Here is a 22,433-nt window from a genome sequence, read left to right as displayed (position 1 = left end):
TCCTACTTGGACATCGCTCCCTCCACCCCGGCTCTGTGCCACTGATTTCTACACAGAAGCCAGGGTCATCTTTAAAAATCAGGAGGAGGAAGATACAACCCTCCTACTTGAAACCTTTGGACGGGGACTTCCCTGGCAGTCCAGTGGTCAAGACTCCATGCTGCCAATGAAGAGGGCAAAGATTTGATTCCTAGTCGGAGAGTTAAGGTCCCACATGCCACATGGTGTGACCAAAATAAAAGAAAAAAAATTATATGTCTCCACTAATCTAAGTACGGGGCTTTCCGGGTAATGCTAGTGATAAAGAACCCGTGTGCCAATGCAGGAGACATCTGACATGAGGGTTCGATCCTTGGGTCAGGAAGATCCCCTGGAGTAGGAAATGGCAACCCATTCCAGTATGTTCTTGCCTGGGAAATCTCGGGGACAGAGAAGACTTGTGGGCCACAGTTCACAGGATTGCAAAGAGCTGGACATAGCTGAGGTGACTTTGCACAACGTAAGTACAGTCCTTGTCATCAATGGTTGATGGATGGATACATTTTAAAAAAGGTAATGAATGGATGGACTTCCCTGGTGATCCAGTGGTTAAGAATCCATGCTTCCATTGCAGGAGCACAGGTTCAATCTCTGGTAAAGGAACAAAGATCCTGCATGCCAAAACAAAACCCTTTGATGACTTGTCACTGCTTTTGGGATTAAAACCCAAGCCTGCCCCAAGACTCCCAGAACACTGCAAGCCCCGGTCCAGCCTCTCTTCCCTCTCCACTGCCTCCTCGCTCCTGGGATTCTAGCTACACTGTCCTTTTTAATAGTCCCCTGGTTCACTGGCTTCCGCCAAGGAACCAGTGTCTCTTCTTGGAATTTCCCCCCACGCCACCTCTCTTTTCTCTGTTGATTTCCCAGCATCCACCTCAAACATTGTCTTAGTAGAGCCTTTCCTGACTCCCAGATGAGCTCAAGACTTCCTGCTACTGGCTCATTCAGTTCCCTAGAGTTTTCATCCACAATACAGTAGTGCTCATTCCTGGGTCGAATGCTTTCTCCTCTTAGACCAGAAACTTCATGAGGGCCATGACAACACTGTCTTATTCAAGCCATGGCCCCGGCACCCAGCAGAGAACCCGGTCCAGAGTGGGTACTCAGGAAATACTTAATTAAGACACATGGAAGCAAATCCAGGCGTGATGTACCCAATGTGTGTGTATATATATATATTTACAGGTTCACATACTATATCAATATTTAAAATAGATAACCAACAAGGACTTACTGTATAGCATAGGAAACTATGCTTAATATTCTGTAATAACCTACATGGAAAAAGAACTTGAAAGTAAATAGATGTATGTATATGTATGCTGCTGCTGCTGCTGCTAATCTGAATCATTTTGCTGAACACCTGAAACTGTGAACCTGTCAATCCCAAACTCCCTAACTATCCCGCACCCCTCCCACGCACAGAACCACTATTATGACCTTGGATTCAGACTGTGGGGCCACCTTGGCCCAAAGGGACTGGAGAGAGGTAGAGACCATGTCACGAGCTGAATGTCTCCCCTCTTTTGAGTGTGAGGTGGACATTGGGACCCTGGTGGGGAATGTATCGGCTGGCTTTCCTTGCTTCTAGGACCATGACCACACAAGGCTAGAGGAGTGGGATTTGATGGGAAAAAAGCCCAACTTTCTTTCTGCCATTGAATTGTCAGCTTCCACTGTCCAGAAGAAACCAGCCCCCCAGGGCAGAATTGCAGGCTTCCTTTTAGGTTCCAGGGGGACACTTAACAAAGCCTAGTGGGTGGAGGGCTGTCTCTTTGATCTCTGTCCCATCCATTCTTCTTAAAATCACATACCCAGAACCTCCCGCCAATTTCTGATCTTCTGTTCCAAGTCAACTGATGAACAGCCATAAATTGAAGATAAAAGCGCCACATCAGTGCACCATGATACCATTATTATTTTAACAAGTGGGGTCTGCACATGTCTCCTTGACATATGAGCTGTTCAAAATATTTGTCTTGTTTTTCAATTCAGCTGCATGGGAAAAGGACTTGCATCATCTCTTGTGTATACTCCCACAGCTACCCTATGTGGAGTGAGCATTGTTTTCATAAAAATGTTTGCCTTTTCCCCAACAAAAGAAATTGATGCTTCTCACGGGGATACCACTCCGTTAGTCAAAACTCCAGTAATTATTTTCAGAGGCACATACTTTTAAAATGTCTAATTTATTGCAATGCTTACAAATGCCAATAAAATGTATAAGACTATGATATTCATAAGGCCAATGAAGTTTGGGTCACACTGAAAAAAGTTTGGTGCACAGTGAGAAGAAATACACATGTGAACGTAATAATGGGCTCATAAACGAACATCAGGAAGGATTCCACTCAGAGAGGAGAAACAGAGTAAAGCGTTTTATGCTCTAGATCTCTCTTTTTTTTTTTTTTTTGGCTGTGCTGAGTCTTTGTTGCTACACTTAGGCTTCAGAAGTTGTGGTACGTGGAAGTAGTTGCTCCACGGTATGTGGAATCTTTTCAGACCAAGAATTGAACCTGTGTCCCCTGCATTGGCAGGTGGATTCCTATCCACTGTACCACCAGGAAAGTCCCTCTAGATTCACTATTTTTTAAAAAAATGTTGGCTGCACTGGGTCTTTGTTGCTTTTGCGTAAGTGTTCTCTAGTTGTGGCCAGCAGGGCTGCTCTTCTCTGCCGTGCACAGGCTCTCATTACGGTGGTTTCTCTTGTTGTGGAGTACAGGCTCCAGGGCACAAGGGCTATAGTAGTTACATCTCTCGAGCTCTAGAGCACAGGCTCGGGCGTTGTGGTACACAGACTTAGCTGCACTGAGGCATATGGGATCTTCCCAGACCAGGGATTGAATCTGTGTCCCCTGAATTGGCAGGCAAATTCTCATTCACTGTGTCACTAGGGAAGTCCTCTAGATCCACTCTTAATGGCTATTCTCTACCCAGGCTCCAAAGATCTTTTTCAAGGAATTTCTCCAGAAGCATATCTGACTATGTCATGGCACATTGCTTTGGCCACCTTTGCTAACGCCTTTGCAAGCCTCACCAATATCTAATCTTTCCATTTGCTCAGCCTCACTGGCAGATCACCTATCAGGCACTAGAACTGGCCTGTGGGCTGACAGCTAGGACTGAGCAGAAAATGAGGAAGGCTGTTCAAGAGGGTTGAAGAAGGGCCACTGGATGGAGCTTGGAAACAAAGAGTCAGTTCACAAAATGTAGACCTTATAACAGATACCTGGGAGCATTTGTCACACCTGCCACAGGTTATAGGCTTTGTCACCTGGTTTCCACTCCAAGCCTGAGCATGAAATTCTGTCCAGCCTGGTTTCTCTCTCAGCTGTGATGGAGGGGGTCCACAGTGTGGTCTGACGGCCATACCTCAGGGAACTTATACTCTGCGGAGGGAACAGATCCATCCTATGGGAAGAAGTCAGACCCTTACCAGCAGCCAGAACTTCTCCTGCCTTGGGCTGAAATCCTGGAGTTTCTGGCTGGAACCATTTTCCTGATTCCTGCTTCTTTCAAAGGTGTCCTCAAAAGTCGGTCTGACTTTCCACAAACCTGGCTCTCTGCAGTTAGTCAGGGGCCCTGATCTGACTCTATCAACTGCCCTTGAACCCCAGAAATCCCACTGATACTAACCCCGCCACAGCCCTCCTCTGGGCTCCCCAGGCACCACTGCCTGCCCCCTCCCTGGGATCTGCCCACTGCCTTGTAGCATCTTTGGCATTGCTTGGTCTGTATTGTAAATAAACTTTCCACCAATGCCTTGTTTTCTTGTTTAATTAGTACAGAGCAGGGAAGGAGCAGTCCAATTAGATCTACCTCTAGGAGCTTCTATCCCAGGATGTCTGCGAGGGACAGCCAAGCACTCCCAGTCAGCCAGCACCCCACTGGGCTCGGTTTCTCTGCCATATGGCAGACCAGACACATTTTGGAAGAGTTTACCACCCCCAGGAGACAAGAATATGTTCCAGAACTCTCCCTCCCATACCCTCTCGGGGAGATCGGCTCCACTCATAGCAAAATAAATGAAAGCACTCAAAGGTCTTTGATCTCTCGCAAGAGCAAGGGGAGTCCCTGGCTGTCACAAGGGTGTCCTGTCCCTCCTCACATCCCTCACGTGCAACATGGGCTGAAAACTGGGGCCCTTATTTCAGGACGGGGGCATCTGTGTTCACCATTAGAGTTGTGACATCCCCAGGGCCAGGGAGCAATCAGAAACTTCCTGCCCCAGGACCAAAGGAACGCTTTGCTTTATTGATGAGTTCCAGAAAGTGCCGACCTCGCCCTGGGCATGACTTCACCTTCGACGTGCCCCCCATTATTCAGCCCACAGGTGGATTCCCCCCAGGCCTGTGACTGTCTGGGCTGTCTGCTGTGGACGGCATTCGCCGCTGTGGTACTACCAATGCTGCCTTCTGTATTCATCCTCCCAGAATCTGTTTGGTTATCGCTGTGACTTTGCTGGCAGTTTTGAACACAGGATGGGAAATCTACAACAGCCTCAGGCTGAGTCAAGCAATCAGCAAACAGCTGAGTACCACCCTCCTCCCATCCCTGCTGAGCTCCTTTCCCAGGAAGGAGCCACACACACAGACCTCCATCCATCTCTAATTGATGACATAATAAAATCTGCTCTTCTGTAGAAATAGAATATGGCATAAATTATCCTGCTGGGACAAAAATGAAATAGAGAGCCAGAATTTAAAAATAGCAACTGCACATTTGCACATTTAATCATCATCTGATAAGGGGTTCTTCCCACCCCACAGCATCTCTGAGTGAGAAGGGGAAAGCATCCCCTTGTGCCCAGGGAGGGGTTGTTGGAGAACCCAGACGATGGAAGGAAATCACTGTTGGTGGGATCCCTAGGGTGGGCCGGACACACTACCCTTGAGGTCTCCATGTTTGATCTTCCCACAAGCGGACTAGGAGACGGTCCTAATGTGACAAACTGGGAAACTGAGGTCAAGAGAAATCAGAACTTGGCCCAAGGTCACATGACAGACAAGTGATGCACGTGGAATTCTAACTGGAATCGAACTTGGGGTTCCCTTTCCCTATCACAAGGCAGAAGTGAGACAGGGAGGCTGTGGGAGATCCAGCAGGAGCAGAGAGGGGCTGAGAGGGGAGCAGAGAAGAATGGGCAGGACCAGCAGGGTCTGACGGGGTGGTGGGAGCTCCAGCAACAGGATCTGTGACCCTTATACTTTCTGTTTATTTGCATTTAATATTTTTAACTGTGTAATATATACATAACATAAAATTTACCACTTTAGTCCTTTTAAGTTCTGTTTCCTTAAGTACACTGACATTGTTGTGTGACCATCACTTTCATCCATCTCCAGAAAGTTTTTCTCTTGCAAAACTGAAACCCTATAGCAAGTAAGGGCTTCCCGGGTGGCGCTAGTGGTAAAGAACACACCTGCCAATGCAGGAGACATAAGAGACACGGGTTTGATCCCTGGGTCAGGAAGATCCCCTGGAGAAAGAGATGGCAACCCACTCCAGTATTCTTGCCTGGAAATTCTCATGGACAGAGGACACTGGCGGGGTACAGTCCATGGGGTCGCAAAGAGTCAGACATGACTGAAGTGACTTAACACACATACTAATTAAACAATAACTCCTCATTCCTTTTTGCTCTCAGTCCCTGTGATCAACCATGCTACTTTTTGTCTGTATGACCACTCTAAGGGGATCCTTATATTTATTGAGGAAAATGTTCAGTTCAGTTCAGTTCAGTTGCTCAGTCATGTCCGACTCTTTGAGACCCCATGGACTGCATCATGCCAGGCCTCCCTATCCATCACCAGCTCCCGGAGCTTACTCAAACTCATGTCCATTGAGTCAGTGATGCCATCCAACCATCTCATCCTCTGTCATCCCCTTCTCCTCCTGCCTTCAATCTTTCCCAGCATCAGGGTCTTTTCCAATGAGTCAATTCTTTGCATCAGTTGACCAAAGTATTGGCGTTTCAGCTTTAGCATCAGTCCTTCCAATGAATATTCAGGACTGACCTCCTTTAGGATGGACTTGTTGGATCTCCTTGTTGTCCAAGAGACTCTCAAGAGTCCTCTCCAACACCACAGCTCAAAAGCATCAATTCTTCAGTGCTCAGCTTTCTTTATAGTCCAACTCTCACATTCATACATGACTACTGGAAAAACCATAGCTTTGACTAGATGGACATTTGTTGGCAAAGTAATGTCTCTGCTTTTTAATATGCTGTTAGGTTGGTGATAACTTTTCTTCCAAGAAGCAAGGGTCTTTTAATTTCATGGCTGCAGTCACCATCTGCAGTGACTTTGGAGCCCCAAAAAATAAAGTCTGTCACTGTTTCCATTGTTTCCCCATCTATTTGCCATGAAGTGATGGAACCAGATGCCATGATCTTAGTTTTCTAAATGTTGTTTCAAGCCAATTTTTTCACTCTCCTCTTTCACTTTCATCAAGTTCTTTGCTTTCTGCCATAAGGGTGGTGTCATTTGCATATCTGAGGTTATTGATATTTCTTTTGGCAATCTTGATTCTAGCTTGTGCTTCATCCAGTCCAGCATTTCTCATGATATACTCTGTATATAAGTCTGTAAATGCACCCCCAAATTTGGAAGCATCCTCTCTGCTATGGCAACATGCGAATTACGATGCCCAGAGATGGACTTTATATCCCTTCTCCTCCCATGGTGCCTAATAGACGCCTTTGCGTACAGCAGATACTTAAGAAATATTTGTGAATGTCTTTATTGGGTTCAGGATAACCAGCAATCTTTCCTTTGCCCCCCATGTCACTGTACCCCCACCGCATTATCAGTGTGCTCACTATGCTACTGCTGCTGCTGCTAAGTCGCTTCAGTCGTGTCCGACTCTGTGCGACCCCGTAGACAGCAGCCCACCAGGCTCCCCCGTCCCTGGGATTCTCCAGACAAGAACACTGGAGTAGGTTGCCATTTCCTTCTCCAATGCATGAAAGTGAAAAGTGAAAGGGAAGTCACTCAGTTGTGTCCGACTCTGAGAGACCCCATAGACTGCAGCCTACCAGGCTCTTCCATCCATGGGATTTTCCAGGCAAGAGTACTGGAGTGGGGTGCCATTGCCTTCTCTGCACTATGCTACAGCTGTGTCCAAATTTCCTGCTCATTTTACACCAGTAACATCTGGGAAGAAAACGTCCCTTGGAACAAGCTTCTGGAAGCTTCTTTGAGGGTGCTATTTCTGAGAAGCGTCTCCAGGGTGCTTCCAGCAAGGACTCTAGAGCCCTCCAGAAGGTGTGCATTGCTCACAATCAGATCATTCATTCTTCTGCTGACTATTCTCTCTTTCAAAGTTTTTCCTTACCTAGACTGTTCACCTGCTATAAGATCTACCGCAGGGACACTCGCAAGAAAGAGTCAAGCAAACACAAAGTGAGGAAGGATGGTCTTTTTGGCAAGGATGAAGACAAGAGGCATCCCCCTGGGGTCAGATTTGGGTCCCTGATGGGCTGCAGCCCTGGCCTGCCTAGAGGGCGCAGTGACCCAGCATCCCGCCTTCCTCGTCAGCCCTGGGATAGGAGGATTCCAGAGAAGCGTCTTAGTGCCCGGGAGAGGGGCAGAGCGGCCACACTGTGGGGCAGATGAAAAGAAATAAAGCCACTAGATGCAACTGGTGGGATCGCACCAGAAGTCCCAAGGTTTCCAAAGAAGCGTTTCCAGTTGGAACAGAGTTTTCCTCTCCCCAGCCATGCCCGGGGATTACGCCTAAGCACCTGTTCATCTCCAGACTTAGCTGGAAAGGCTAGCAGGGGAGGTTACAGCCCCCCACCCCACCACACCCCCACCCCGACCCCACTTTGTGCCTGGAGATTTCTCTGAAGCCCCACCCCAGAAGCTGGAGGAAGGGAGGGCTGAGGGGAAGGGAGGAAGGAACCTTAAAGGAAAGAAACTGGATGAAAGAGGAGGGGGAGCTCTTGTGTTGTAGATGCGCAACTTATAGTATGCAGCCTGCTTTCCACGGGTGGGAGCAACGGAGGAGCCAGGGGAGCGCCCAGCAGTGGAACCCCAATCTAGGGCCTGCCAGCATCGGAGCGACTTCTAAGGCCAGGCCTGTGTAAGATGCTGGAAGGGGGCCCAGATGAAAAGCTACTTAAAGTGTTATAACTATGGGGTTTGTGGGGGTTTGTTTGTTTGTTTTCTATTTTATTTTTTCAGTTTAAGATGTGATTTCAGCTCCAAAGGAGCGTCGTTGAAGTCTGTTGAGGAGGACAACACGGATGATGAAGAAGCTGGAGTGAAGCATCTAAACCGGGTGTGACCAAGTTCTGCGGCTGGGGTGCACAGCGTGTGAGTCAGGGGGTCATGGTGGGGCAAGCGGTGTGATCACCCGAAGGGCTCATCAGAGGATTCCCCACCTCTCCGACTACGGTATCAGTATTCTCTCCGCTGCAGGTGATTGATAGGTCCCTGTCTAATCGGAATTTGAGTTTTGCTAGATAACGTGGAGGAGGGCGGACTCCAGCAGGCAGAGGCTGGGCGGGAGCAGGGTCCGAGTGCTCCGAGGGGTGGGGGTTGGGCATTGAGTCTGGTCACTTTTCCACGTGGGAGGAGGCATCTCAGTGCAGAATTCAGAAGGCTCACGTGGTACAACCAACTGGGCCAACCAACAACCTCAAGACTCAGAGCCTTCCCAAGAGGTAGGAGGACCCCAGATGTAAGGGACTCAGTTTCCAGATTCTCACGGAGGCAGCAAAATGTGTTGCCTCCAAAATATCCCTTTGGCATATGGATTACTTTGAGCTGAAACCAGTCAAGGCCCAGAAGACTCAGGAAGACCTTTGTCCCCCTTAGCCTCCTAAAGACTGTAGACAGAGGGCCTGATCCAGGAGGGAAGCATCAATCACCAGAGGTAATCACAGCTGGAGCCAGGTGTGTAGCTGGGAGGAGCCCACCGAAGCCTGTTAAATTCCTCCCTGTGTCCCGTTGTATCTACCTGGCTCAGCAAACATTTATTTACCAAACATTTGCTTTTATGTCTCCCTGTCAGTTGCCCCCTCTCCCTTGGTATCCATATATTTTATATATGGATACAATACAATAATGTATCCATATTATTATCCATAGTAATACAAGCAAGACGCCTTTTAATTAACGCACGATGACACACCTAACCATCTGATACTTTTCCAAAAATGTTTACTTCTTATATTTAATAATTATTTTAATCAAAGCTTATAACAATGTGTTAATATTTGTTTTGATCACATGTGGATTACTATTAAGATGATAACTAAATCCAGAGGAAATAATTTTTAAATTTCCACTTTTGTTCATATTTCTGTAACCAAGTATGATGGGCAGTCAATGAAAGATTTTCAATCACAAAAATATCTTTTCTTGGCATAAAATCCTGTGTGGAAGAGTAATGGAAATACAATTTAAAGATAATAAATTTCCAATACCCAAAGAAGGGAATTTGTTGTATTTTTTAAATGGATGATGGGCTTCCCTTGTGGTTCAGCTGGTAAAGCATTCACCTGCAATGCAGGAGACCTAGGATCGATCCCTGGGTTGGGATGATCCCCTGGAGAAGAGAAAGGCTACCCACTCCAGTGTTCTGGCCTGGAGAATTCCATGGACTGTATAGTCCATGCCATCTCAAAGAGTCAGATGTGACTGAGCAACTTTCGCGTTAAATGATGATAGTGGACATAAGACAACTATAGTGTTTCCCTTCTGTTAGATACATTTTAAAGGGGGATGAACCGCTTTATTTTAAAATGCTGATATTTGCATTATGTGGGAAATTCTACCTCACATATTTAAACTTAATGAAGAGAGAAATTCAGCTGTCAACTTAAAAATGTGGATGGAAGAACATAGGTTTTTGGAAAAATTTTACAGTATAGGTTAGCAAAAAGATTGGAAGACAAAAAAATTTAGGGTTATGGGGACTGAGGTGCCATTGAGCGGAATGGTATTAAGAAAAATTCCCAGGATTTTAATGTCAACTTAATACCTATTTCTGCACACTGCACATGCTCTCCCAAAACAAGATGAGCCCCTCACTTCTGTTTATTTTTCCCAACTTTTTGTTCTCTTCATATTCTTTGGTGTTCAGGCTGGGGTGGAGGTGAGGACATTAACTGGGCTCTGATAAATTCAACAATGATTGAGTATAAATATATGTATACATTTACATATTCATACCATATGCTATGACTATAACATGCATATTATAATACAAATTTCTAAATTTATATTTAGAAATTATTTATAATACTTATGTATTATAATTATAAAATATAACTATTTAATCATTTAATTTATTATAATAACAATTATAATGATAATTTATTATTATATATTTATTATTACTATTATCTTTTTTTATTTATTTTATTTATTCTGATTTATTTATTTTATTTATTCTGATTAATTTATTCTGATTATAAATATATAATTATAATTATCATATGAAAAACAAGTTTTTGGCTCTCCCCTCTAGAAATATATTTTCTAATCTTGACTATCCTGAAAGAAATTGTGGCATATATTCTACCATTACCTGGTGTTTCAGGAATTTGTTGGGCTGGCGACACTCACTGAGTGGAGTGTAATTTGAGACCGGGGCTGGATGGCCTGCCCATACCCTGCTTGTGTGTTAAAGAAAGTGGACAAAGACTTGTAAATCTGGAGGTTCTGGTGTCTCCTTGGCCACCACACACCATCCCTAGGATGCCAGGAAAGGGAAGAAACAGGGAGGCCTGAGGGACACAGCCCGAGGCCCATGCAGCCTGCTAGCCCTGCAGCAGTGCCCTATTTGTCACGGGAGAGCGCCCACAGCTGCTGGCCCAGGACTTGTCTACACCCATTGAGGGCAGGAGATACAGCCATGGTCTACACTGGGCTCTGATTGCCCCCAACACACAGTCACAGCCTGATTAACTCATTAACTCATTGACCACAGGATTTTTGCAGAAACTAACACTTTTGGCTGGCAGTTTTTCTTTTGGCCAGCCAAAAATTAATTCTATTATTTTGCTAACACTTTGTGGATTATGATGTTCAATAGGCAACACCTGACACACCTGTATAGTCTTCTAATTTTCGTGAAATATTTATTATCAGTTTATTCTTCTGTAGAAACAAAGGAGCATCCTCCAGCACTGTGAGTTTCATGTTCACTTTCCGAATCAGCATGGGTCACTAAAGTTTTCTGTCTTTTTGTTGGTCTGATATTCACATCATCTAAATCAGAATTATATTCTGAAGAACTATCTTCTGCTGCTGCTGCTGCTAAGTCGCTTCAGTCGTGTCCGACTCTGTGCGACCCCATAGACGGCAGCCCACCAGGCTGCCCGGTCCTTGGGATTCTCCAGGCAAGAACACTGGAGTGGGTTGCCATTTCTTTCTCCAATGCATGAAAGTGGAAAGTGAAAGTGAAGTCGCTCAGTCGTGTCCGACTCTTAGTGACCCCATGTACCGCAGCCTACCAGGCTCCTCCATCCTTGGGATTTTCCAGGCAAGAGTGCTGGAGTGGGGTGCCAATGCCTTCTCCGAACTATCTTCTGAGACCCTTCTATATCTTCTGAGACCCTTCTATATATATCACTCAGACAGTTAGAGAAAGTATCTGCATAAAATTCACGGAAAAATTCTTCTTCAATCAAAATTTTGCAGTGTGTCATTTTTGAAAATTTTAGCTTTATAATATACACAAGGTGGAAACAAAAACCTAATGGAGCAAAGTGTGAAGATAACAAAAATCATTAAGCTGTATAATGAACCCTTGATCAATTTTAAGCTGTTAACAGCTTCCCACAGTGATGCTAATTGTTATCACTCTCTAAAAATGTATTGATAGGTCTCCATTCAATAATGTCCAGGTCACAAAAGACGTATTAATACAACTCCGGTCAATAATTAATAACCCTGGAAACCAAGGGCTATGGAGGCAAGACTTTGTCCCTGCACAGCAAACACGCTGAAATTTCAGGGATCAGAAATTCCCACATAGTTACAAACAAGGACCCACAGTATAGCACAGGGAACTCTGCTCAAAGTTTTGTGGCCACCCAGATGGGAGGGGAGTTTGGGGGACAATGGATACATGTATATGGATGGCTGAGTCCCTTTGCTGTCCACCTGAAACTATCACAACCTTGTTAATTGGTCATACTCCAATATACAATAAGATTTTTTTTTTCTAAAAAAAAAAAAGAAGCTCCCACACTCTCATCTTTTCACATTTTATAGGCTCATGTTTTTACTGTACTGATGGGCTGGCAGCCAACTTACTTTGTACTCATCACCTTTCAATATATTCATCTGTGAACAGAACTCAGTAACAGATAGCATCAGGCCCACGTTTCTAAGAGAAAGAAGGGAAAGAAAAGGAAATCATGTTACATACCAAGCAGGGCAAATTGCTGACAGAATTTCAAAAGCAGAGACATTACTTTGCCAGCAAAGTTCCATCTAGTCAAGGCTATAGTTTTTCCTGTGGTCATGTATGGATGTGAAAGTTGGACTGTGAAGAAGGCTGAGCACTGAAGAATTGATGCTTTTGAACTGTGGTGTTGGAGAAGGCTCTTGAGAGTCCCTTGGACTGCAAGGAGATCCAACCAGTCCATTCTGAAGGAGATCAGCCCTGGGTGTTCTTTGGAAGAAATGATGCTAAAGCTGAAACTCCAGTACTTTGGCCACCTCATGCAAAGAGTTGACTCATTGGAAAAGACTCTGATGCTGGGAGGGATTGGGGGCAGGAGAGAAGGGGATGACAGAGGATGAGATGGCTGGATGGCATCACTGACTCGATGGACGTGAGTCTGAGTGAACTCCGGGAGTTGGTGATGGACAGGGAGGCCTGGCATGCTGCAATTCATGGGGTCGCAAAGAGTCGGACACAAATGAGCGACTGAACTGAACTGAACTGAACTGAAACCTAAGAGAATAGAGTTCTGTGCTCCAGAAGACGAACCAACAAAATCCACAGAACCTTGGCTTACTTATCTCTACAATGGAAAGAATATTCCTCCTTAACCCCTCAGGGGTGAAATATGTAACACATTCATAGCTTGGGGAGTTTTCCTGATGGCTCAGATGATAAAGAATCCACTGCCAATGCAGGAGATGCAGATTTGATCACTGGGTCGGGAAAATCCCCTGGAGAAGGAAATGGCAACCCACTCCAGTCATCTTGCCTGGAGAATCCCATCGACAGAGGAGCCTAGCAGGCTACAGTCCATGGAGTCACAAAGAGTCAGACACGATTTAGAGAATGATCAACAACAAGGGGAAGGATGTTGCTCCCTAATCTCGGATGAAATCTGTAACAATTTTATAGCTTGGGGATGAATTAGAAAGAAATTTGGAAGGTGCTGAGAGTTTAGAAGTAGTATTAAGATATAGTGAAGTATTTCCACTAAAATCAGTCTTGCACAGAGCTTTCAAATATCTTGAGCTATGGTGACTCTATTTCATCTTAAAAGTGGGTAACAACTCCTCTCAAATTCTTCTCCCACCTATTCTAACTCCTTCCCCCTTATTGTTGCTCTATATCTGGGAGAATAATTCTGGGAATTTACACCAAAAATATGTTTAAATTCCCTCTCTTTCCCTTCACTCAGTTTCCTAAGACAGTAGGTGTGTAGTACTGCCTCCTACCCAAGTGAATCTAATTTTTTATTCTTCTGGCAACTGAAAACAAAAAAGAACGCATGACCTAAAAGTTGAGAATTACGCTTTGTTTGGGGACCTTACTGAGGACTAAAGCCCAGGAAGGCAGCCTCTGAGATCGCTCTGAGGGACTTGTTCCAAAGAGGTTTAAGGGAAGAATCTGGTTCTATAGGAGTTTTTGCTGAAATAAAAAAGGTAGTTGAACATCAAAAGATCACTGCTAATCACACACACACACACACACACACACACACAATAGACTTCTTAAGTTGATTTCAATGCTTTTCTGTGTATGGAAAGAGGCAAGAGTCTGGGCCACTGAGATTATTCCTTTAATAAGCATCTTAACTATCAGGGCCAGTATCTTATTCTTCTCCATCCTGAATCCCCCTCCGTCCTGAATCCCCTGCACCTTCAGAGCAGCTGTGGTGGCTGATGGCTTTTTGGCTGCAGCATCCTTTGTTTACTGACATGGCAGGTGACCCTCTCTGTCCACACTTCCTAGAAGGGTCCTGATCTTTATAAAGCCCTGGACCAGAGGAGAGCATTGCTGACCACCTTTACTGGCCAGAATTTCTGCATATCACAGGGAGCTCTCCTGGCCTTTCCCACATAGGGTTAAGGTGACCTCCCAGGCATACTTTCGTTTTCCTGGTGAAGAGTCATGGAGCTTCATGGGCTTCCATTGGACAGAAGCCTGGTCTATATTTGGACTGAGTAGTTTTCATCCTGGGGGCGCTGGTGGGGGTTATAGGAGTTTGTCTCATCATGTTATAGGCAGTTCCCAAACTACCAGGAGGGTGGAATATCAAACCCCAAAACTGATCCCGGTTTGGCTCAGTTGCTCTGCAGAATTGAGAAGGTCCTGTCACTGAAATTTCACAAGAAAAGGAACCACAGATCAGATTGAGTGTATCATCTTGGGCACATTTATCTCAAACTGGACACAAACCCAATACCTCAGCCAAGTTTTTCTGTGCAATCACGATGTTTCACAGGAAGAAAAAAATAAAAATACATTTTGTGAGTGGGGCAAAGGCCTAATAGTATGGTTTCTGATAAAGGTCAAAGGTCTGGGAGACATTTTGGTGAAATCAGCTGAAGTGCTTAGCTTGAAGCCAGACCTAGCTGAGGTTTCAGATTTCACAAAGAAGCTTTCATTACAAGCTGTTCAGAAGTTGGTCTTCATAGCCCGAGGCCACTTAAGTAGGGCTGTGTCTTGAAAATGCTCTAAAACCACAGGGAACATTTTCCACATGAATCATCATCTGTCTGGGAAGTAAGAGGACTCAGGCAAATGCACCTCCATTTTTCTTTGGGTCACTTGGACAATTCAGATAACAATGCACAGTAATCACAGTCCACATTTTTTCAGATCTAAAGATGAATTTGTCATTTGAATGGGCTTGAGACTGGAAGTGAATTTTGTGAAGGTATGTGAAAAGGGGGCTGATGGTCGCTAACAGACCTGGGACACATTTTCTAAGTGATTTTTCCAAGATTCGCTCATCACATATTCAAATCCTACTTGGATAAGAGATATTGAATTCCTCTCCCTCTTGGTTCCTGGAGGGTTGATCCCTGGGTCAGGAAGATCCCCTGGAGAAGGGATAGGCTACCCACTCCAGTATTCTTGGGCTTCCTTTGTGGCTCAGATGGTAAAGAACCCGCCTGAAATGCGGGAGACCTGGGTTCAACCCCTGGGTTAGGAAGATCCCCTGGAGGAGGGCATGGCCACCCACTCCAGTATTCTTGCCTGGAGAATCCCATGGACTGAGGCGCCTAGTGGGCTATAGTCCATGGAGTAACAGAGTCGTACACAACTGAGCGACTTTCACTTTCACTTTGGTACCTGGATTCGTTCTGCAAGAACCAAAGGCAGAAGCTCATTTGCCCAGGAGAACCTCTCAGACTGAGAATCAGAACAGTCAGGGGCAAAGAATTGTAAACAGACACTGTGACTGGAAGGCCCATTCTTTTCCAAAGTATTTGTTTTATTTTTGACTGCACTGGATCTTTGTTGCTGCGCTCAGCTTTCTTTAATTGCCTCAAGCTGGGGCTACTCTTTGTTGCCGTGCAGGCTTCTCATTGTGGTGGCTTCTCTTGTGGTGGAACACAGGCTCTAGGAACCATGGGCTTCAGTAGCGGTGGGGCACAGGCTTCACAGCTCTGCGACATGTGGGATCTTGCTTTGGGACCAACCCGTGTCCCCTGCATTGCAAGGTGATTTCTTAACCACTCAGTTCAGTTTAGTTCAGTCACTCAGTCGTGTCCGACTCTTTGCGACCCCTTGAACCACAGCACGCCAGGCCTCCCTGTCCATCACCAACTCCCGCAGTCCACCCAAACCCATGTCCATTGAGTTGGTGATGCATCCAACCATCTCATCCTCTGTCGTCCCCTTCTCCTCCTGCCCTCAATCTTTCCTGGCATCAGGGTAACCACTCAACCACCAGGGAAGTCCGGAAGGCCCATTCTTGAAGCCATATTGTGGCTGGTGGAATTATGTTCCTCACACCTCATCAAAATCAGACCAACCCCAGTGGCCACCCAGATCCAGCCTGGTGTTCACAGAGCCCACCTGGGATAGTTTCCATTTGGCCCTACCCAAGAAACCTAAACAGTAGTTCTGTACTTGGAATTCCCCATGTGGAGAGAGCTGCTGTCTTCCAAATGGAGAGGAATCCGCACACAGAAACCCCACTAGTAACAGCCTGGGGTAACAGCTGGACTCAATTCACCTTTCTGCTAGGACAAAACGAATTCCCAGGCATGTCCAGAATATGAGCACCGTTGGAGGACTAGGTATCCTTTCTTTTTTTTTTTTTACATTATATTTTATCTATTTTTATTAAGATCTGATTGATACATAACATTATATTAGTTTCAGGCATAAAACATAATGACTCCATATTTGTATATATTGTGATGATCACTATAATAAATCTATTTAGCATCTCTCTTCACACACAGTTACAAATCTTTTTTTATTTTCTTGTGGTGAGAGCTTTTAAGAACCATTCCCTTAGCAACTTCCAAATATAGAAAACAGTATGATTAACTGCAGTCATCCCACAGTACATTGCATCCCCTGGACTTACTTATTTTATAGCTGGAAGTTTGTACCTTTTTATTCCCTTCACCCATTTTGCCCCCCATATCTCCCCCACCCCTGCCTCTGGCAACCACCAATCTGTTCCATGTATCTATGAGCTTGTATTTATGCTTTTTATTATTATTTATTATTATCATTATTATTGCTTTTGTTGTTACTTAGATTCCATGTGTAAGTGAGATCATATGGAATTTGTCTTTCTCTGTCTGACTTATCGCACTTAGCACAATGCCCTCAAGGTCCATCCATGTTGCAAATGTCAGGGTTTCCTTTTTCATGACTGAGTAATATTCCATGCTTCATTTTTTCCATTCATTTGTACATCACTGGACATTTAGGATCTTTTATAAGCTCAGACATTTTTGAAAATAGCTCTATATGTAGCAACAGACACTTTAAAATGTGATTTTTTTCCCCATATGCCCAATAAAATGGATTTTTTTATAACTGTGCCTCTCAGCCAGGGCTGGGGAATTTAAAGAAGTGCCAGGAGCAGCTAGGAAAGACCTCCTTCTAGAGGTCTGAGAGAAGCCTAATGATTTGGAGGTCTTTCAAAAAGAATTTAAAATGGTCACAAAGCTGCAGACCATCAAACAGAAGGGTGGACATGGTACAATAAGTAGTAAAATAAGGCGAATGGAAACCAAAACCCAACGGTTGCAGGAGAAAGATTATCGCACTGAAGGCATCAGTTGATCCTCTATGTATCTGTTAGGGAGAGACCACTGGGCAGACGCCAAGATTTCTCACAACCGGTGCAAAGAGGAACCTACTATCAGTTCCATTAAGGCACTAGGCCTACAAGTGAGGGTTGGCTCATCATCTGAGGACGAGCACAATTATTTGGGCAGGAAGAGAGGGTGGCAGGGGGAGAGCAACATGCAGCCCCAGGGGCTTGGAGGGAGGGAGACCCATTACCCCCATTTGCCCAGGAGCCAGGGGCTTCCCAAGATAAGGTTTTTCAGTGCGAAAGCCGGGAAAGCTTGGGCAAACCCAGAGGGGTTGGTCCCCACTCCACCATAGCAGGAAGCACTCTGCCTAACCCTAACCAGAACTGGAACCAGAACTGCCTCTGGTCTTCACGTTTATTCCCAGACAACAGCTGCAGGTGGGAGCAGCTTCCACAGCCTCTGACCTTGGGGTTCTGGCAAGTCACTGTCCTGGTGTTTGTAAAACACAGTGAAACCAGAGGATGCGGGAGACGGGAAGGACAGCAGAGGATGGGGGAATGCTCTCTTGGGGAACCCCAGCAGTGGTTGCAGACTTGACTTTTCTTAGCCTGAAGCTGCAGGAGAAGGAAGCAGTGAGGGCAAGCTGTCCCTCAAGAGTCCCAGGAATCCCGGGCACAGGTCACCTCCTTCAAATAGGCCTGGTGAGTCATGCCGGATGCCTCCTGGGCACGGATGAGGCGGCAACAGCTGGCATCCCAACTCTGCGGGCAGCCTGCAGGGCAGGAGCCAGCCTCCTGTCTCTGGCCAGCTTGTCTTGCCTCCACTAGCCTTGGAGATTCCTGGTCATAGGAAAATTCCTTAGAATGCTGGTCAGCGGGGAAAACTCAGGCCGTGGAACCCCAGACTCAGTAAGGCAGCTTCTGTGGTGGCCTTTGACCTAGTGTTGCAGGTAATGAGCTTTTCCCCATAGAAGAGGACTGCCCCCCACCCCACCCCCACCCCCCCATTTCATAACCAGTGCTTTGACATAACTATCCCTGTGCTGGAACATTCTGTCCTGTGCCAACAGACTCCCTCATCTCAGCACGGTGACTTTCGCTCCACAGAGGAACTTTGCTGCCCTATTCTAGGACTACGACATAATTCTACCCGCTCCTACAGAGTCATCCTTCTTGGAAGGTTGACAGTCACTAAGGCTTCCCCAGCAAAACAATGCTGCATTTGGGTTTGCCCAAATTTTCATGCTTTTAGCACAGAAAAATGTTTTTTTTAATTTTTTTTTTAGGTTGTGCTGGGTTTTTCTTGCTGCGCATGGGCTTTTTCTAGTTTTGGTGAGAGGCTTCTCATCTTGTTGCAGAGTACACGCTCTAGGGCACGCCAGCTTCAGTATAAGTGGCACACAGGATTAGTTGCCCCAAGATGTGTGGGGTCTTCTGGGGCCAGGGATTGAACCCATGTCCCCTGCATGGCCAGGCAGATTCTTAACCACTGGACCACCAGGGAAGTCCAAGATTTTTCTATTTCTGACCCTCAAAGGGGTCCCCAATCTTCCTTCCCCTACACTGATAAGGAGGCTAGAGGATCATGCTCCACCTTTCCTGATTCGTTTCTTCCTGCATCTATCCAATGAAGAGGAACTAAAGAGCCTCTTGATGAAGGTGAAAGAGGAGAGTGAAAAAACTGGCCTAAAACTCAACATTCAAAAAACAAAGATCATGGCATCCGATCCCATCACTTTGTGGCAAATAGATGGGGCAAAAATGGAAATAGTGATGAACTTTATTTTCTTGGGCTCCAAAATCACTGCCGATGGTGACTGCAGCCATGCAATTAAAAGACGCTTGCTCCTTAGAAGAAAAGATATGACAAACCTAGACAATGTATTAAAAAGCCAGAGACATTACTTTGCTGACAAAGGTCCACCTAGTCAAGGCTATGGTTTTTCTAAATGTACAGATGTGAGAAAGTGATAGTCACTCAGTCGTGTCTATAGAAGGCTGAGCACTGAAGAATTGATGCTTTTGAACTGTGGTACTGGAGAAGACTCTTGAGAGTCCCTTGAACTGCAAGGAGATCAAACCAGTCAATCCTAAAGGAAATCAACCCTGAATATTCATTGGAAGAACTGATGCTGAAGCTGAAGCTCCAATATTTTGGCCACCTGATGTGAAGAGCTGACTCTCTTGAAAAAGACCCTGATGCTGGGAAAGATTGAAGGCAGGAGGAGAAAGGGATGACAGAGGATGAACTGATTGGATGGCATCATCAAGTCAATGGACATGAGTTTGAGCAAATTCTGGGAGATAGTGAAGGACAGGGAAGCTTGGCATGCTGCCGTCCATGGGATCTCAAAGATTCAGACATGACTGAGCAACTGAACAACAACAAATCCATCAAAGAGAATTTGCTGGACGTCCTTAGAGAAGGTGAGGGCTTCCCTGGTAGCTCAGCTGGTAAAGAATCTGCCAACAATGCAGGAGACCTGGGTTCAATCTCTAGGTCGGAAAGATCCTCTACAGAAGGGAGAGGCTAGCCACTCCAGTATTCTGGCCTGGAGAATTCCATGGACAGAGAAGCCTGGCAGGCTCCTCCATGGGGTTGCAAAGAGTTGGATTCAACTGAGCAACTTTCACTTTCACTTTTACAGGTGAAAGACTTCCCAGCACTGTGGCACACACCTGAGGCTGTGAGATAGACTGCAGTGAATCTGTTTTTAAAAATAGTTCTGGGGGCTTTTTATATATAAGTTCTTTATTTTGGGGGAAGTAAACTATAGTTAATTTATAGTACATAAGCTCTTTAAAAACAAAAATTTAGACTTAACAGTTTTCTCAAAATAAACCACTTGCCAAATTAATAAATATGTATTTTGGGGTTGTCTTCAAATATCTGATTGTGTCCCATATCAACATTTCCATGCATTTTTCTTCATAAGAGCTTTAATCTGAGTATTTCCCACAATGTGCCCTTGACACAAGAGATGATTCACCATCTCTTAGGAGAGAAAGAAAAGCAGTCACAGCGGCGGTGATGGGTGCTATGACAGACAGCTGGCTGGGGACTCAGAGCGTGGCACAGTCCTGGCTGAGCACAGAGGGGCATAGACGGGAGGCTCCTCAGAAAAGGAAAACATATCATATTTTAATGCATATATATGGGATCTAGAAAAATAGTATTGATGAATCTATTTGCAGGGAAGGAATGGAGATGCTGACATAGAGAACAGACTTGTGCACACAGTGGGGGAAGGAGACAGTGGGACAAGTGGAGACAGTAGCATAGCCATGTATATACTATCATGGGTAAAATAAAGATGGCCGGTGAGATGTTGCTGTATAACAGGGAGCCCAGCCAGGCGCTCTGCGATGACCTAGAGGGGTGGGTTGGGAAGAGCAGAGAGAGGCTCAACAGGGAGGGGATATATGTATACTTATGGCTGATTTGTGTATTGTATGACAGAAACCATCAACACATTGTAAAGCAATTTTCTTCCAATTAAAAAATAAAACAAACAAACAAAGAAAATGAAGGCTGGAAACCATCTCAGAGGATGAGTGAAGTTGATTACTATCAGGGTGGGGGGACCTGTTGAAACAGGTGGTTTGTGCTTCAGACACACGATTGCAGAGATAATGCAAGACTAGATCTTACAGGGCCTCATGTGCCAGGTTGAGGAACTCTGGCTTCATCCTGTGCGCTTTGGGGATTTGTTGTAAAGGATTTCAAATAGGAAAGTGACATGATCGAATTTGTATCTGGGGTCTCTTAAACAAAGGGCTGGAGAGAGGAGAGTCTAGAGGCAAAGAGATCAGCTAAGAGCCTTGGCAGTGGTCCAGACGAGAGGTGAAGAGGGATGGGAGTAAGGGGGAGTCATGGGAGTGGAGAGAAGACAACAAAATTCTCTCTACTTAGGAGGTGAAACTACCAGGATTTCATGAGTATTGGATATTGGAGGTGCCAAGGCACGAACATCAAGAGAAACATCCTGCTAAGAGAAGGCAGCCCACCTGAAGCACGTGTCAGACTCTGTCGGGCAGTAACTCCTGGGAAAAGATATATTTTCTAAGAAATTAAAGGTAATTTGTCGAGTGTCTGGAGGAGGAAGAATTCTTCGTGAGGTTGGAGGGGGTGGGGTGGAGGGGACCTGACAGGTAGGTGGGGGCAGGGTTGGGAACAGAGGGCTTCCATGTTCAGACGGAAATGTTGTTGGGGGTTCTTTGCATATGGGATGAAGAGGCCCTACGGGGGTTCAGAACACACTCAAGTTCAAACGCAAACCAAGATAATCCTAGGCCACCTCTCCACCGAGCACTGACTGGTATAGTTTGCTGGAGAAGCAAACTATACTAGAGTCACTCCAGAAAATTCTGTCCCTATCCTGTGGGTTTCCTTCCAAGGAGAGAAGGTAGGAGGTGGGATCTAGCAAGTCCAGGGATAAAAGGAGCACACAGAAGTGTGCTGGTCACAGCTTGGGTGTCACCAAGGCAATGTCACCAACCTACCTATGGGCAAGGAGAGTGGTTCTCTTGGACCAACATCCCTGGCTCACTGGAAAACTTGCTTCATGGAACCGGTTTCATGATAACCTGATGTGCCACTGGAGTGATTTAGCAAAAAAAGAACCTGTAGCTGTGTGTCTGCTGCTTGTATGGACGCTGGGTCAGAAACACCCCTCACCTCCCACTGTCTTTTTCCACTACTTTCTTTTTTATTATTCTTTTTAAACTTTAGAAAAAATTTTCACTGTACCTCATGGCTTGCGGAATCTGAGTTCCCTGACCAGGAATCAAATCTGGACCCACAGCCCTGAAAGCACTGAGTTTTAACTACTGGACCCCCAAGGAATTCCCTTCATTACTTATTTTATAGCCAGGTTTGGCACCATGATAGAAGCCCTCTTAACTGGGCTCCCCCTAAAACTGCTAGATAAGCCGTAATCTCCCCTTTTCAGGAAAA

The 22,433-nt window shown here is 45.4% G+C and overlaps 1 long non-coding RNA gene across 1 annotated transcript; it reads left to right on the top strand.

Annotated features, from left to right (window-relative positions):
* The first annotated feature begins 18,290 nt into the window (after positions 1-18,290).
* Positions 18,291-21,502, top strand: LOC129625130 (uncharacterized). The gene is made up of 3 exons (XR_008701269.1): positions 18,291-18,426; positions 21,253-21,320; positions 21,390-21,502. It is a non-coding gene; the product is annotated as an uncharacterized LOC129625130 (long non-coding RNA).
* The last annotated feature ends 931 nt before the right edge of the window (positions 21,503-22,433 follow it).

This window comes from Bubalus kerabau, chromosome 13, assembly GCF_029407905.1.
Source record: "Bubalus kerabau isolate K-KA32 ecotype Philippines breed swamp buffalo chromosome 13, PCC_UOA_SB_1v2, whole genome shotgun sequence".
NCBI lineage: Eukaryota > Metazoa > Chordata > Mammalia > Artiodactyla > Bovidae > Bubalus > Bubalus kerabau.
This window is presented reverse-complemented; position numbering and strand designations above follow the sequence as displayed.